Raw genomic sequence first — 7971 nt, forward strand, 5'->3', positions numbered from 1 at the left:
CGCCATCTATGCACACAATTTATGACAAGTTTTGCGTCATCATATGTGCAGTTTTGCGACATCATATGTGCATGTTTGTATGGCGCAGCAGTTTGCGTCAACACTAGTGCATGAAACTTTAAGCGACCGTGTTTGCACTATACTGTTAAATTTGCTTATGCGCAGGGCAAAAGTTTTGCCTCTGCGACTAGTAATAGCGCTGCGATTCGTTGGTAAATGAGCCCCAGTATCTGGGGGCCACATAGTATTGAAAGTGGCTCAGGGCCATATAATTGCAACAATTACCTCACTTGAGAGTTAGCTAGTGACCATCTGTATCATTGCCATGCTTATTCAGTGCTCCGTGAATGGTTAGCACAGAGCAATTTCTAAGTCCCACCCAGTACAGCACGGTAACATTAAAAAGTGAAAATACTTTTTGTAGATGTTCAATAAATATAAATAATATGAAAGCTGCACTCGCACACAATGAAAGTGATCCACACTCCAAATATCTGTGCCGTGTTTCTCTGGTGAAATTTATGGAATAAAGCACTTTGAGAAACATGGATATTTGGAGTGCAGACCACTTTGATTTTATTATATATTTGTCTATCTAATACCTGGGAATAAAATATTCCCACTGTCCTGTTTAGCATATGAAAGGTAAATTACATGTAAGCCCTGTATGCAGAACCTCTAATCTACTGCCAGGGGCATAAGTATTGTGGGAGCAGGGGGTACAATTGCATCAGGGCCCATGCCCCCTAGTGACCCGCCGGAGGCCGCATCGCATCTTCTGGAAGAGAGAAAATGTGCATCCAGGGAGGAATAGGGGACCTGGTTGGACATCCTGCATCAGGGCCTAGGAGGTCCTAGTTACATTTCTGTGTACTGCTGTGTAAAAGGTCCCTGCTTCTTCAAATGGGCATATTTATTTGAATTACGTTACATACAACTTTTAAACCTATGACACATGCTACATGTAGAGTAACTAGAGTATTACTACCATGTCTGTCTTATTCTGTGCTGGAAATCAGTTGCCTATGTTGGTGCTTTATAAACAGATAATAATAAATCATCATAATAAAAAAGGGCAGAGGTATATTATATTTATGCTTTTGTTTGGCTATGTATTTGTGTAGCAGGTCAGATGCCACATCATATTCTCATGTTTACAAAGGTTTTACCCACACCATGTAGCACACACACGCACATGCCCACACACTTGGAAGACATACATATCCAACAAACTCTCCTTTTAATAAAAATGTCAGATTTCATATTCTCTTGTTTCTTTTTGATTTATCCAGGCCTTTTTCTATTGTTGAAGTACCTTAAGGAGAAAGTTAAAAAATGATATACCCATAATGAAATGTGTGAAGGCTTTAACATTTGTATTTAATACGCTTTAGTTCAGACTGGGTGTATCCTTGGGGCTTTTTGTGAAAAAAGAAACCCAGAGCACCCCTGCTGGTTTTTGTAAAAGACGTCCATGTTGGACAAGGAGCACAAAAGAACAGAACATGTTGATTGAAGCCTAGGCATTGTATTAGAAACTGAATGTAACCAGGCATATCTTAGGCTTGTTGTTTTTATTTAGATTTCTAAACTACTGTTTTGCATGAGAACCTAATGTGACCCATTATCATATCATATAATATACTGTTAAATGTATGTGATTCAGAGTACCTAGGGCTCATGTAAATGTTACTGGCTGCATAGACAAGAAGATGGCATTTCTTTTGGCTGCTCCAATAATCAACTTTTCTTCAGACTTTCTTCTCAATTTCAGGTTTTGTAAGAAGCTGATAATATATGGCAGGTTGCTTAATAGAAAGAGCCAATCAGGGGACTGGGCAACAGGCAAAGAGGAAGACAGAGGGAGTGATACACTAAGGGGTAGAGTGTAGCCCAGATGGCAATGAGGTGTAATGAGTTAAACAGGGGGTTGGAGTTAGACAGTGGCTAAATGGTTGGATATTTATGTGTATGGCTAGATGATTTCAAATGGGTTAGGTGGCCCTGGAGAAAAAATACTAGAGTGTAGCAGCACCAAAGAAATTGAAAAGCTGTGGGACCAGTCAGAAACAAACAATCCAGTTGCTTGTTACTTTCATTGGGTCCAGTTGCTTTTTACTTTCACTGGGTCCTTTATGTGCTTTATTGCAGTATATATTTATTTGTGATGATAGAATGTCACCTACCCCACAGGAAATCTATTCAGAATTGCTAAAAAGTGATTCTATTCAATAATGCCCCAATATAAATAAACCCTACAAAAAGATAAACAGGCATTGGAGAGTGGGAGTAGGAAAGCTGAATGGAGAAAGGAAAAGACTGAACTCTTTGCCAAAGGTTTGTGGAGGCTGGATAGACAAGATTAGGGCTGCAGTCACTCCCCGCAGAGAGAATGAATGAATCACGTCTGTGAATTCCGCTGTGGCCTCAACTCATTAGCGCCACCTCTGATTCCACATTGCAGCCTGCAAAGCCATCTGGAAGCCACATACACCCACAATAATTTCATACCAATAGGAAACATGAAAGCAATGCATCGGTTTCTGTCAAACCAGCTTATTTTTACTGGGTGTTTTTGACTTTTAGCAAATAGAACCTGGTACTGAACAGTTAAATTTAACAATTTCTACTGAGACTCCACAATAATTTACCTAAGGAGATATATGAATGAAAAAGGAAGTATTTTCACATGTCAGAAGATGAGAAACCTCATTGGATCAGACCTGGTTGAACTTGATTAGTGTTTATCAAGAAAGGATGTGTGACTTAATGTCAGATGGCATGATTTGGAAAAACTTGGGGCATTGGGGGTGTAAAATTCTAACACAATAAAAACTAAGCAAAGCAGTACCTTTAGATTGCAAGCTCCTGTTAGCAGGGCCCTCTGCCCATATGTATTCTGTAACCCTTGTTAATGTTAATGCCAGATGGGGCTGATTCAAGTTCCTAAGTGTATCATATGGTTGTGTGCTGTAATATTTATAGAGTAATGGCAATTTCTACCTGCTGATTGGTTGTTAAAGTTTATCTACCCCTACACCTATAGAAAACGTAGCACTTTTTTAACATTACTTCCCTGTTATGTCTATTTAATTAGGAAAATGGCATACAGTTTTTTTCCTTCTGCATTTCCCACACACAAAAATGTTTTCAGGCAATAACTTGTTGTCATGGTTTCAACTGATGCTCACTGAGCACAGTTGTAGGAGGCAAGTAGCAATTTTGGACATTTTGGCATTGACTTTTTTAGCTGAAGAGAGATGTGGCAGGCAGAATGCCCAAGAAACATTCTACGTCCCATAGGCCTGATAGTAGTTTTTTGTGCATAAATATCATTAATTTAACATTAAATTGTTGTATTTTTGGAGCATGGAGTTCACACTCTGTGTCTATGACTTTAGATCCCTCCTGAAGTCAGTGGCCTTTCGTGCATCAGGATTTATTATAATCCCAGGGATCTTACTCGCCAACTGTAGTTTATATCATGTACTGTATATTCTTGCAGTAGCTGATTTGCAACAAAGGCTCATCTTCATATAATGTTAAACCATGTGGCAGGAGATTCAATTCTTATCCCCCAGCACACTGTCCTATCCAGCTATCCAGCTGGCCATACATGGGCAGATTTGCAGCTTATCTGCCTGTGTAGAGGACCCTCCAATGGGCGTGCCTTACAGATATCTGGCCAAAAATTGGGCAAATGATGAGTGAGCAGGTTTAAAAATCCCATTGAGGTGAGGACCAATAAGCTTGTTGATCTGCCTGCATACTTTCGTTGTGATCTGATTGTTTGACCCTTGGGCCAGTCAATCAGTTTAAAGGAGACATATTGGATAAATGGGAAAACCCAAATTTTGTAGGCAACTATGAATAATATACGGTGCTGGTTTCACTTTGTGCTAAAAATGAATCCTATCTGTAAAAATGGCCCCTTTATTGGAGCTCCCTATAGATCGTATCACTTCTCTGTCCGAGTTTAAATGAAGAGTGGGTGTGTCCTAACAGTCCCTGCCTGAAGCACAGTAGGAGGGGGAGAGCCAATCACAGCCCTGCACTCACACAAGCACAGACAGGCTTCAGTTCCCTATCAGGTCAGCCTAGCTGCTGATTGGTTCCTATCCTACAGTGCAGTGTACTGAGGGCCGCCGGCTCCCCAGCTCATCCAGAGAATTCAGCCAGCAGGAAGTGGGCCAGATGGGCGGGGCTAGTGGGGGTTTTGTGGAATTTCTCAATAAATCAGTCAGAAACACAACTTTTTTAAGCACAATCCTTCTATATCTAGAGGAGTATAATTCCCTGGTACATTCATCATTTTTATAGGATATGTCTCCTTTAAACCCAATGTTGCTCGCCTAAAAGTGAGCATATCAGGAAGATATCTTTACAAAGCCAGCTTAAGACCTCAGGCCGAATCAGCAATAAATGTTTTCTTCTTTTCTTACTTGGGGAAGGCTCAGCAAGGGACCTTAATGTTTACCATGGTGCATTGCCAACAAACAACCAGATAAAAACTTAAAGCACCTAGAGTAGTCTGCAGGCCAAAATTAAAAAATAGAAGTGAGAATTGGTGCCAAATTGAGCTTAGTCTCTGTTCAGAAGTCTGATTTATGATGACCCACGCAGTGTGCAAAGTGCGTTTTTTTTTGCACTTTGCCCACTGCACGGGGCATTGTGCAAATTGCCCTAGACCTTTATACTGCACTTTAAATCAAGCACTACATGCATTGGGCAGCTCTTGATTCAAGAGAGATGTGTGGGGGAGGCACATAGGCATTCCCCTTCCAACATTTATACATTTGAGTGTGACTCAGAGTCGGACTGAACCAGTGAGACACCAGGAAAAAATGGTTGGGCCCCGGTCCTTGTGGGCCTGATCCCCACCTGCAGCTCTCTGCTGCCCTCCCTGCCCCGATTGTGGTGAAGTATAAGGTATACATATAAGCAGAGAGGCTGGTGATGGATGAGAGGGGAAAAGGTGGTCGGGGCCCCTGAGGTGGTGTGGAGGCCCTTGGGGAAGCCTTGCACAGCTCAGTCCAACCCTGGTGTGGCTCATGAGTAAAAAAGCTTAGGAATATAGATATATGCCATTACACCCCATGTAGTCATCTGCTCCATGGGGAGAAGGGTATGGGGTTTTAAAAAAGTTCTGAAAATGATAACTGTATTGTTATTAGTGATGAATAACATTTTTTCCAAATTTGCAGCTAATTCATAAAAATTAGTGCAACTACAAGCACATTTTGTCACATAAAGTAACTATGAGGGATGTCATACAGGTTCCAGTAGGGCTGCCTAGCTCACAAGTGTAGCAGATAGAGCTACCCCTCAGAAAGCAATGGTTTTAATTCTCAAGGGGATAAACAGGTGTCCAATACTATCCGAGTTGTTTGCATATGGAATGAAAACTTTTCTCATATAAAATAAGACTTGATGACAATAAATATTTTATTTGCAGGTGCTGCACGAGCCTATAGTATATAACATTTTAGTGCAAATATATTATAATTTCAGTTCTCTGTGTTTCTGGCCATTTAACTGAATACATTTCCTGTAAATCATTTCACAGTAATAACCACATGCCTTTTACTCTGAGGCTTGAGTGGGTTTCTTAGGATTGCTCTGTTTTTGTCACCCAGGGCTTTCCATTCTATGGAGGAGACACATAGATCATGACTCAGGCATGTGGGAGAATGTAAGGGGTATCTCAAAAGAAGAAAACACCTTCAGTAAATCAGTGGGATGTTAAGAAGCTTTCGGTTTGAGAGGACCAGCATCTGTTCTGTAAATGTGAGCTTCTTGAAGCTGGTGCTAAAGAAGGTGAAACACCATGCTTCAATGAATGTGTTTCCGCTATTTTTATATAGCAGTACTGTAAAACTGACATTCTATTGGCTTAGTAAGGATATAAGAAACCACACTGGAAAGATATATTTTGCCTGGGTACAACACAGTACACAGTAGGGCAGACCGGAGTCCATCAAGTTCAACCCTTCCAAGTAAACCCAGCACACACAAACCTATACTGACCTATCTATACACTCACATATATAAACCCTATATACCACCATCAATACTAACTGTAGATATTAGTATCACAATAGCCTTGGATATTCTGATTGTTCAAGAACTCATCCAGGCCCCTCTTAAAGGCATTAACAGAATCTGCCATTACCACATCACTAGGAAGGGCATTCCCCAACATCACTGCCCTACACTGCTTCTTGTTGTTGTTTATATGAATTTTATGGTCACAGCCTCATTGCACCCCCAGCCTAATGGTTATAGTTTATATGTATATGTGTGTGTATATATATATTCATTCAAAACTAAACTCATATTATATCATCTTAAATATATATGTAGATACATTATAATAATCCCAATTGTTGCAAAATGTGTAAAATGGTAATTAATATTAATTAAATACTCAGAATTTGATTGAGTAAACTAACTGAATTGTAAATATACATGTATTAATAAATATATTTCACAAAGATGCCACAGTAAAACAAATTTAAAAATAAAGAGCAACTGGAATTCAATTACATTCAGAATCATAGTGTTACCTGCAGCCATTCTTGTTCATGAAAAGGCCTGGCTGTGCATTTGTTGCCTCTAGATTGCATATTGGAAAAGATACTGTCTGTTAGCTGTCCCACTTATTAGGCTGAAACAAACATACTTTTTATGCAAAATTCTTTCATTAGGAAGTAATTATATGGTCTTTATTTAGTGCATTCAAGCATGGTACAATAGAGAGAGAAGACTCAAGATTCATTGGGCCACAGGTGGAAGAATACTATATATATATGATACGTATATCATGCACATATAAGAGATATAAATCAATATTCTGGTAAAAAAACAATAACAAAAATGGGATATTCCATCACCAAATCATGCCCACTAGTGTTATGTCAGCTGTGTAATTGTTATCTAATGTATTGAGATTATTATGAAATTTCTGAGTTCAAGTGTAACATTTCAAGGTTTCAAAAGGTTTATTAAGCAGCATTGCTTTAAAGGGGAATCTAAGACTGTAAACTTACTCAGCGGAAGCCTGCCTGGCAGTATTGACTATATCTAAAACTGCTAATATCTGTTGAAAAGATAAATAAATATAATTAATAAATATAAATAAATAAATGTAAATTTCAAAAATGTTCAGAGTAAGTTTACATCAATTTATTTTTTGACTTTAGATCCCCTTTAAAAATGACTGAACCAAAGCTCCCATCATGCATTTACCCTTTATTAATATGCTAAAAAATTATAGGTGTCGACCAATATTTCAGTGGAGCGACTCTGCTCTATTGACAACAAATGCAATGCAAGAATGTTACCCCTAAAATATGTTGGAGGATCGCAATACCTCTGCAAACTGAATTTATAGAAAAAAAGTGCCTCACCTCAGTCTCCTCAGTTTAAAGGAATACTGTCATGGGAAAACATGTTTTTTTTTCAGAACACTTCAGTTAATAGAGCTTCTCCAGCAGAATCCTGCATTGAAATCCATTTTTCAAAAACACAATTTTTTTATATTTAATTTTGAAACTTCACATGGGGCTAGCAATATTCCCAGGGTGCCACAGACTGTGACCTGTGCTCTGATAAACTTCAGTCACACTTTACTGCTGCGCTGCAAGTTGGAGTGATATCACCCTCTTTTCCAGCAGCCGATCAGCAGAACAATGGGAAGGTAGCAAGATAGCAGCTCCGAGCAGATATCAGAATAGCACTCAATAGTAAGAAATCCAAGTCCGGCTTCGGACTCCTCCAGTTACATTAAGGTAGGAGAAACAATAGGTTACCTGAAAACAGTTCTAATGTGTAGTGTTGGCTCCTGCTGAAAGCTCAGACTCAGGCACAATGCCCTGAGATGGCTGTCTACACAGCAATATTACAGCTAAAAAATAAATTTGTTGGTTCAAGAATAATATTTTTAATGGTAGAGTGAATTATTTGCTATGT

Source organism: Xenopus tropicalis, chromosome 6, assembly GCF_000004195.4.
Source record: "Xenopus tropicalis strain Nigerian chromosome 6, UCB_Xtro_10.0, whole genome shotgun sequence".
NCBI classification, from domain to species: domain Eukaryota; kingdom Metazoa; phylum Chordata; class Amphibia; order Anura; family Pipidae; genus Xenopus; species Xenopus tropicalis.